Source organism: Grammomys surdaster, unplaced genomic scaffold (assembly GCF_004785775.1).
Source record: "Grammomys surdaster isolate TR1022 unplaced genomic scaffold, NIH_TR_1.0 273, whole genome shotgun sequence".
In the NCBI taxonomy this organism is placed as follows: Eukaryota; Metazoa; Chordata; class Mammalia; order Rodentia; family Muridae; genus Grammomys; species Grammomys surdaster.
The window spans coordinates 1837868-1848392 of record NW_021604714.1 but is presented as its reverse complement, the minus strand read 5'-3'; the positions used below and the strand labels follow the sequence as shown (position 1 = coordinate 1848392).

At 49.6% G+C, this 10525-nt stretch overlaps 1 non-coding gene across 1 annotated transcript; it reads right to left on the bottom strand.

Annotated features, from left to right (window-relative positions):
• Positions 1-9730: 9730 nt before the first annotated feature.
• Positions 9731-9869, bottom strand: LOC114628916. The gene has a single exon (XR_003712565.1). It is a non-coding gene; the product is annotated as a small nucleolar RNA SNORA48 (small nucleolar RNA).
• Positions 9870-10525: the final 656 nt, after the last annotated feature.

Genomic DNA, 10525 nt, shown 5'->3' with positions numbered 1-10525 from the left:
ACACTAGACTGAATGTGCCTCTACTTGTGTATGAAAACCCTAACCCCATATTCAATGGCATTAGGAGGTCAGGGCTCTCAGAGGTGACCTCAAAATAACCATCCGGTCCTCCTGAGTGGGGTCAGTGGCCTTATGAAAGAAGTCCAAGAAAGCTCCCATCCCTTCCAGTGAGAAGTAAGTAAGAGGATGGTTGGTCATCTGCGAAGTGGAGAGCAGGCACCAGCATTAAACCTCTGCCATCTTCGTGTTGGACTTCCTAGTCTCCGGAACTGTATGGCATATCTTTTTGTTGTTGAGAAGCCACTAAGCCCATGACATGGTTTCATTTGTTGTTTGTTTTTTGATGTGAGTATGTGGAGACAGAAATTGGCACTGGAAACAAGGTGCTACAGAATGGTGTACTTTTATTTCGGGATCTGGACTGCTGGGGCGTAGCACAGTGGGCAGAGTGCTTGCCTGCAAGGTCAAGTTCGATAACCCAGCCTTCCCCAGTGCATTCATAATTCCAGCATGGAGGCAGGTTTCCTAGGGCTCTCAGGCCAACCAGCCTAGCCTACATGCAAGTCCCAGGCCAGTGAAGGACTCTGTCCCTCCAAAAGGACAGTGGGTGTTGTCTGAGAAAGTTCTGGAGCATGCACACATGCTCACAGTACACAGATGCATGAACACGCACATACATGTATACATAAGAACTGGGCTGGGGCAAAAAGAGTTTTGTGGAACATGGTAGAAAAGTACTGTATTGCCACAAACACACCTTTAAAAATGATTCTGGTGAGGTTTGGGGGGAGAGGAAGAAAGAGAAGTGGGAACTGTGGGTTTTTTTGTTTTTGTTTTTTTTGTTTGTTTGTTTTTTGGTTTTTCGAGACAGGGTTTCTCTGTGTAGCCCTGGCTGTCCTGGAACTCACTCTGTAGACCAGGCTGGCCTCGAACTCAGAAATCCACCTGCCTCTGCCTCCCAAGTGCTGGGATTAAAGGCGTGCGCCACCACCGCCTGGCGGGAACTGTGTTCTAAAAGGCCTGAATACTAGAGAATCCCTGTGTGATATCGATGTAGTAGTGATGGACATCCCAAAAGGCCTTCTGTTAAAACTCATGGCTGAGGTGGGAGCACCTTGCTTGACAGTGAGGATTTCAGGTTATGAAGTCTATGAGGCCCAGGGAATAGAATGTAGTGGTTTGGCTGGGCAGTGGTGGTGTATGCCTTTAATTCCAGCACTTGGGAGGCAGAGGCAGGCAGATTTGAGTTCAAGGCCAGCCTGGTCTACAGAGTGAGTGCCAGGGCTACACAGAGAAGCCCTGTCTCAAACAAACAACGTAGTGGCTTGAATGACAATGTCCCCAAAGGTTCAGATAGTTAAATACTTGATCCCCATTTGGTGCCACTGTTTGGGAATGTTTAGGAAGATCACCCTTGCTGGAGAAAGCACGCCGTGGGGCAGAACATTCTAGAGCCCTGGGCTTCACATGGTCTTCTTGCCTCATTGTAAGACCCATATCCAGGTCTTACTCTGGGGTCCCTGGGTGGGATGAGGAATTCCCGGAATCCCTGTAGCCATAGGCTGGAGTGTGTTTGCCTCCCTTGGGGATAGGAGTCAGAGTTGTCACCAGATCATCAGAGTCAGACAAGGAGAGTGATGTCCGTGCTCCAACTTGGGCTCCAACCCGAGTGACCTATGCTAGATGGGGCTCTGCTCAAGAATGGCTTCTGGGAGGCTGGAGAGATGGCTCAGCACTTAAGAGCACTGGCTGCTCTTCCAGGGGACCCAGGTTCTATTCCCAGCACCCACATGGCAGCTCACAATGGTCTGGAACTTGAGTTCCAGGGGATCTCACACCCTCATGCAGACACCCATGCACATAAAACAAAATAAAATCCTGTTTTTGTTTTTGTTTTTGTTTTTGTTTTTGTTTTTGTTTTTGGAGACAGGGTTTCTCTGTGTAGTCCTGGCTGTCCTGGAACTCACTCTGTAGACCAGGCTGGCCTCGAACTCAGAAATCCGCCTGCCTCTGCCTCCATAAAATCCTTAATTAAAAAAAAAAAAAAGAAGACCTTTTGAACCTGACTTCTTCCAGTTGGCCAATGACCTTGGACAAGCCTCTGTAGCTCTGGTTCCCTCTGAACCTGTCACCCAGTCTAGAGGGTCACTTGTCCCCCCAGCCCTTGTTCCATAAGGAGGAATAAAGGAGACAAGATGGTGACCCAGGTCTAGAGCCTTGGCTGGCAGGTGACATCATGGGAATGCAGGTCTGCTCTCTGCTTTGAGATAGGAGGAGGGCCTCTAGGGAAGCTAGAGGGTGAAGCAAACCTACCCAAAGTTTCACTTCTGGTCATACACTCAGCCCATCACATCCCACACAATTCAGGAAGTGGCTCGGGTGCAAGGCAGAAGCTCTGCATCTGAGAAGGCCTGATAGGTGCCCCTGTGGCATCCTCCCAGGGCCGGTTCGAAGTCACCTGTTTGGTCTGAGGTCTGAGAAACAGAGGAACTGTCAATCACTGAGTCACACCCAGAGCAAGCGTTAGCACAGGCACTTCGGAGGAGCCGAAGTGGAGACTGAGGCACACAGCTGTATGCTGCAGAGGCAGCCGAGGTTGAAGGCCTCCAGGACCAGTCCTGCAGGTCTCATCACACCCTTCAGAAGCATTTGCCAGGATGCAGAGGGCTTGGTCCACCCTCCTAGCCCCACTTCATAGCACAAGTTCCCAGATGTCACCAATGCTGCCTGTAGGAGGACCACCATGCTCTGAAAGATGGATGACGGTTGTCAGGAGCTTGCCCCTGGCGGGAGAGGGGGTGAAGACTTCATCTGCTCCTGTTCTGGCCGAGGGCTCTCCTGGAAGGTCCTGGAAGGAGCCGGTGCACTGTGGGCTCAGTCAGCCTTCTGCAGACACAGTCACGGACACGGAGTGTCCTCTGCATTTCAAGTGACACATCCTGCCTCTCTGTGTGCCCCGATACATGGCTTCCCTCCTCCTCCCCTGTGTCTTCCCACCTGTTCTCCTCTCACCTGAGGCCTGAGGGAGGGCGGGGTGGGAGTGGGGGTGAAGAAGGGTGAGGATTGAGGAGCAAGATGCAGAGCTGTGATCTCACTTCTGGCGGGCATTGTTGGAACCCAGGTGGGGTGCAGGGCCGCCTCCTGTAGTGAGAGGGTCACACCTCCTACCTGCTCTCTGGAACTCGTTAGCTGCTGAGGTAAGGCTCAGCCTCTCTCTCTCTCTCTCTCTCTCTCTCTCTCTCTCTCTCTCTCTCTCTCTCTCTCTCTCTCTCTCTCTCTCTTTTTCTCTTTCTCTCTTTCTCTCTCTCTGTGCTGAGTCTTTGCTGAGACTCAAAGAAGGAAACGGGCCACTACCACTCAGCAAACACTCTTTGAAACAGAAACTGAACCTTCTGCATTTTCTAATAATGCCTCGTGAACTAAAAAAATGCAGAAGCCTGACCTCGCTTCTTCAAAAGTTCCCTTTCTGAAAAGAGATGTCTTGGAGCTAGACTTCTGCTTACCAAGCTCCCACGGAAGGAATGGGAAGGGTCAGGTGCCCGGCAACATGCCAGGCTAATTGATTCCAGCTTCGTGCTGAGTGACTGGCCTCTGGGCGGTTGTGGCAAAAGTCCCAACTCTTTTTTTGTTGTTTTTTTTGTTTGTTTGTTTTTGTTGTTGTTTGTTTGTTTGCTACTCCTCACATCCTGTTCTATCGGGTAAAGCTCAGCCACTTCGATTCTGGAAATGGGGAGACTCTGGGCTGGCTTAGAACTGGAGGACCCTAGATGAGTCACTGACCGCTCTGAAGCCCAGGATCTCGAATTATTTCTCTTGCATACATCAAAATTCTGATCATGTCAGACATGAACCTGACGCTGAGTTTGTAAAGTTTTCTGAGCTGTGTTGTGCTCACAGGGCCATTGGATGGCTCCCCTCCATCATTACTCTCGCTGGGTTTGGACTCAACTAAGATGCATGTCATTGGGCATGTCTGTGGGGGGAAAGACCCATGTGGGCAGCACCATCCCCTAAGCTGTGGGCAGCACAATCCCCTAAGCTTGGGACTGTAGAACAAGGAGAAAGAGAGCTGGTCACCAGCAGTCACCTCTGTTTCCTGACTATAGGTACAGTGTGACTAGCCTGATTCCCACTCCGGCTTGCCACCCCTTCCTCACCAGGATGAACTGTTTCTTTATGAAGCTGGAAGCCCACCTCAACACTTCCTCAATTTGCCTTTTTTTTGTTGTTGTTGTTGTTAAGCATTTGATCAGAGCCATGAGAAAATAAAACTAGCACAAGCTCTCAGATCCTCTATAGGACCAAAGGGTCCTGACAGCCTGGAACCCACAACCACTCCCCATGCTGGAATGCGTTCTAGGGACCTGGGATACCTAAATCCCTTGCCAACATTGTAAACCTATGATGTGTCCAGGCCTTGTCCTACACTTACGCCCCCATGGGCAGGCTGTGCAGGGCTCTCCCAAGCACGGGGGAGGATGGGTGCAGTAGGTTGATGCCACCATGCACACCCCTAGGAGACCCTTCTAGATGCATAACTGAGCAAAATTCTGAGAAGCCAGAGAATGTTCAGACAAACAGCGTTCTAGCCGTGTGTGTTAGGGCGGGAGGAGTTACACAGTGGGGCCCAGGGCTCCAGGGCTTTGGTTTGTTCTCTTGTCCGTGTTCTGCAAATCTTTTCATTACTAGAAGTTTAAACTCTTGTCCCTTGGAGGCAGACACGGCTCTTCTTGGCTCTTTTTGGTTTCTTCTTGGCCATTGTCCACTGTCTTTCTAGACACTTATACCTGGGCCTTATTAGAGAGTATAGCCAGGATTAGCAGAGATTAGCAGAGGCCTCGAAGCTCCTTTCTTCCTTGAGTACTTCTTTTTCTCTAGCTCAGAGGTTCTCAACCTTCCTAAGGCTGCAACCCTTTAATCCAGTCCTTCATGTTGTGGCGGTCTACCAGCCGTCATTCCATTCTGGGTTTAAGCCTCTGCCTGCAGTCACTCGGGTACAACCAGGCACTGACTCCATGCAGAGAAAGCGTGAGCAGAAGAGGCATTGGAGGAGATTCTAGTTCTTACGCCCGAGTGCCAGCAGCTCCGGTGATTCTCTTAGGCCCATGGAACTATGGGATAGACCTTCTCACTGAGCCTCACACCACCTTACTCTGCATCAGAGCCATGGTACAGCTGAGATGGTCCACAGAATTTGACGGGCACTGGCTGAATGTCATGGCTCACGTCTGTCATCTCAGCACTTAGGAGGTGGAGGCAGGAGGATTTCCATGAATTCCAGGCTAGCCATAAAATTATTTTCATTGCTACTTCATAACTCTAATTTTGCTACTGTTATGAATCCTGATGTAAATATCTGATATGCGGCCCCAGAAGGAAAAAAGATCCATTCAACCCCCAGGGGGGTTGCAACCCACAAGTTGAGAAACAGCTCTAGGGCCATACAAGGGCCACCATGGGCAGGGACCATAGATCTCCCTCGGCAGTGGCTGGCTGCTGCTTTGCCTTTTAGGGGTATCTGTGTTAAATCACAGAGCAAGGATGGAGCTCTATTGTGTTGTCTCATGGGGCTGAGTGACACTGACAAGTCACAGGTGCCATCCTGGTATCTTGTGTGTAGCAGGAAGCTCGGCGCAGTACCACTTGGTCCCTGCCCACCCACGTCTCCACTATGGGAGAGTTTGGTGCTCAGTTGTCGAGGGGGACAGTCAGTGGGTAGAAGATGTCAGCCAGTGACTTCATCACACAAAGTGGGGTCCTTCCTAAATAGAACCCAGATCTTCTATACTTCCTTAGCCCATGGTATCACAACTTACATCTTACTGCCTGTGTAAACCCTTTCCCGACACCCTCTCCCTCTTTGGACATCCCTCTGGAAATGTGGACTCTGCTCTGGAAGTTGAGTGGCTTGCTCAAGAAAGCCAAACGGGAAGAGTGGCTCCCACTTTCTTCCCAGGGGCCTTGAAGACTCAGCAGAGTCAGATGAACAGCTCTTGGTGCCAGTCAGACACTAGTTTGCTTGTTGACACAAGATCTCGCTCTAGGTCAGGCTGGCCTGGAATTCATGGAAATCCTCCTGCCTCCACCTCCTAAGTGCTGAGATGACAGACATGAGCCACGACATTCAGCCAGTGCCCGTCAAATTCTGTGGACCATCTCAGCTGTACTATGGCTCTGACGAAGAGCAAAGTGGTGTGAGGTTCAGCGAGAGGGTCCATCCCATAGTTCCATGTGCCTAAGAGAAATCGGAGCTGCTGGCACTGGAATCTCCTCCAGTGCCTCTTCTGTTCACTCTTTCTCTGTATGGAGTCAGTGCCCGGTTGTACCCGAGTGACTGCAGGCAGAGGCTTAAACCCAGAATGGAATGACGGGCTGGTTCCAGTGTCTGCCTGCTAATCACCTGCAAGAGAAACAAGCATTCAGCTTCCTGTTATAGTTCTTCAGCCCCTCCTAACATTATGTTCTTCCCCATGTCTCTGAGGCAGAGAAAGTCTTTCATTAGCCCCGGGATCCATGATCCTGCTGGCTAGTCCCTGGGATCTGCCAGTGTCCGCTGAGATCCCCAGTGCTGGGACTATAAACGCACAAACACCATCCTAGCTTTTTGTTTGTTTGGTTGGTTGGTTGGTTGATTTTTTCCTAATGTTGTTGTTGTTGATGTTGTTGGTGGTGGTGGTATAGTTCTGACTATCCCAGAACTTGCTCTGTAGACCAGGCTGGCCTTGAACTCACAGAGATCGGCCTGTCTCTGCCTCTTAAGTGCTGGAGTTAAAAGTCCTTGTGCTTGTCCAACAAGCCGTCACTAACTAACGTGTCTCGCTGGCTTATGTGCTTTTTAAGGGAGTAAGCCCAGGTTCAAGATCTTGCCCACTGGAAATGAATGAGTGTTACTAGTCTTTCTAAGGTTTCTTGCTCTCCGCTTATGAGAGGTGATATTGATCCTCTATTAACGATACTCAGGGATTTAAAGATTTGTTTTATTGGGGGAGGTATGTGATCCACCGTTGCACACACGCATGGGTCAGAGGACAGCTTAGACGAATCAGTTCTCTCCTTCTGCTATCTAGGCCCTGGGGATCAAACTTAGATCAGGAGGCTCGGTGGCAAGCTCACACCAAGCCTTCTCTCCAGCCCATGTGCACAGGTTGGTTTTTCTTGTTGGTGGTGGTAGTGTTTGTTTTGTTCACATAGAAAGTAAATGCAAGGAAAACGATGGAGCAGAAATATTCACTTGTAAATAAATGCAAGTGGTCCTTTTTTACTTATTAAAGTTTACCTACGGGGTTGTTTTTGTTATAGCATTTGCATGCATGTTAGTATAAACGGTCCTCATGTGGGGCAGATACCATTCATAGGAGACCCAGGCTGGAGTCTCCAAACATGAATTTCAGCCATTTGGGAAGAACATAGTGTTGTCTTTCCTGGTCACTTTAGAATAACAAGTTGGATATGTTCCCCATTTTGAATTCAGGGCCCTCCCTCCATCACCCGCTGAAGAGGGATATCAGGTGTACTCCTGGGTTTTTCAGAACTCTGCCTGAGCTGCTGCTGCTACCCAAAAGTTAGGTCCTACCTTCAGGATGTCAGCATCCTGCCCCCGGGGAAGGGAAGAGACAGAAAGAGTTCCTTTGGCTGTCACTAGGGCACTGTACACTTTGTCACAAGCTGACCCTGATGGTCTAGGTGAAAGAGGAATCAGTAGTCATCACCTTCCCTCCGGGACACTGTGCCTGCAATGATTTGGTTGACTCTGTGTGAAGGTTTGATTTTGGTTTCTGTTCTTTTTGCAGTATTGAGAGCAGAACTCGGGGCCTGCTTGTATGTTAGCCAAACACTACCACTGAGCTACGTCCCCAGCCCTGGCTCTATTTTTTACTTTTATTTATTTTTAAATTATTTTTTCAGAGCTGAGGACCAAACCCAGAGCCTTGTGGTTGCTAGGCAAGTGCTCTACCACTGAGCTAAAGCCCCAACCCCTAGTTTTTAATTTTTTAAAAAAGGATTTTATTTTTTATGTATATATGAGTTCACTGTCACTGTCTTCAGACACACCAGAAGAGGGCATCAGATCCCATTACAGATGATTGGATGGTTGTGAGCCACCATGTGGTTGCTGGGAATTGAACTCAGGACCTCTGGAAGAACAGCCAGTGCTCTTAACTGCAGAGCTGTCTTTTCAGCCCCTCTAATTTTTTTTAAAATTATTATTTACTTTGTTTTGTTATCTCATATGGAACAGAGTCTCACACTATAAACCAGGCTGGCCTCAGACCCGTGGGCAATCAGTCTTCTTACCTCGGTTCCCCGAGTACTGGAATCACAGGAGAGCACTACTATACTCAGTTTGTGGGTTTGTTGTTGTTGTTTATTTGTTTTTAGCATTTTACTGATTCTTTGTGAGTTTCACATCACGTACCCAGTCCCACTCATCTCCCTGTCCCCTTGTATCTGCTTTTTGCTACCTCCCCCCTAAAATAACACACACACACACACACACACACACACACACACACACACCATAGAAAACATCTCATCATGGAAGCTGTAGTATGTCACCGTGTGTCCCACAGTATACCCCTCTGTCCACACATCTTCACTTGCAAATGAGTCATTGCTCTGCTTCCAGGCTTCTGTGACACCATCAATATTGGATCCTCACCGGGACTCCTCCCTGTTTTTCTGTTGTTGCCTGTGTCATGGAGATCCTGTTGCTTTCCTGGAGAAGCAGGACTGGCCATCTCATGCATCCCGATCCTTGGCAGATGATATAGATTTAGGGACAATTCAGAGCCCTGGATCTGGACCTGGGTGGTAGCTGAGTTGATCAGCCTGTCAGCTCTTCCTCATCTGCACCACCAGGGCGAGCTCTCCAGCACTGCTCGGGCTAGGCCACCCAATGCTGACAGCAGCAGGAGGCAGGGTCAGCTCTCCTGCTCCCATCCCCTCAGGGCCAGCTCGCCAGCACCCATGCCTCCAGAGCCCGGCTCCACTGTGCTGCCCAGTCAAATTGCAAGGCCCACTCTCCCACATGCTGCAGCCTGTGAGGAGCCGGGCCAGCTCTCCCGCTCTCACATCTTTGGGGCTGGCTCATCCATGCCTTTGCCATCAAAGCAGGGTACAGGGCCTGCTCTCCCGAGTGCTTCTGCCAGTGAGAGATGGGGCCAGTTCTCTGGAGCACTGCATCTAGTTACGAGTAGGGTCAGTTACGTGTAGTTCCTGGACATCCACATGGTCCCTCCTGGTGGTGCAGACCAGAACATGATCTCCATGTTCTCTAGTGGTAATATGAACTACAGACATTGACAGAGACCCCTGCTATGCAGGACTCAGACATGGCCCTCACAGGCAGCTTGTGCTGGGACATGACCATGAACTCAGGTGGTGGGGCTGGCCACTCATACCAGGCTACTACGCTCGACCCCCGAGTCTCTGGTTCCATCTCTCTTCATAATGCCCAAGCTGCTGCTTTTCCCTTTCTCTCCATCTGACCAGCACACACATGCACATTGTGGTGGTTCCTGCTACAGGCTGGCCGCATGGCTGGTGGGTCCCTGGGTGACATCCTCCAACAGCGCTGCATGGTGTAGTAGCAAGGGGGTGTCTGTGGCCTGCCCATGCCAGGCGCTGGAGGGCAGGTCTGTGAGTGGCATGGTGATCCACTGGTCCCTGTCTGTCTTCCTCCTCCCAAGCTGCACTGCCTGGAATGGATTGGCTTTGATTTTTTTTTTTTTTTTGAGTCCTAAGCATAAGACGGCTTTGGCCACCAAGCCAAAAGCTAGGATAAACATAGGATTCCCATCTGCTCTGTCCGTGACTGATACAAGAACCACACCACCAACAAGGTGGTTCTTTGCCCATTGCCAAGGTTGTGTGTGTGTGTGTGTGTGTGTGTGTGCGTGTGTGTGTGTGTGTAGCGGGAGGTCATGTGTTTTTATTTTAAACTTTTACCATGGCAATATTGAGACATTTACAAAAGAAAAATAGGATACTATCGCAAATTTCATGTACCTGTGACCCTGCTTCAACCACGTTGTGTCTAGCCCTTGAACCCCCAACCCTTGCTGTAGAGGTCTCTTATGTTTCCTCCTGTAAATAATTTGCTGTGTATACCCTTTAAAAAGAATAAGGCCTCGGAAAGCGTAAGCTAACATACATGCCATGAGTACATTTGTCCAAACCCGTAGAACACATACCACCCAGAGTGCGGGATCTGTCAGCCATGGACCATGTGTCATCATAGCATGTTAGCTGTGGCAAATGTGTCATTCCGACAGTGGACATTGGTAGGTGGGCACCATGTGGGCATGGGTCAGGGGTGGCTGGCGGGAGAGACTGGGAAGTCTGTGTCCTCAGTTTTGTTGTAACCCTGAAACAACTCAAGGATTTGTTCTTAGAAATCGAAAAGCTCACAATACTGTCAGGAAACTTAAAACTGAGCAACACTTTCACGATGTATGATTAGAATGCCCGTCTCCCCCGCTAGGCTGGGAGTGTCTCCAGCATTTTCTGTGTTGCTCTTGGTTAT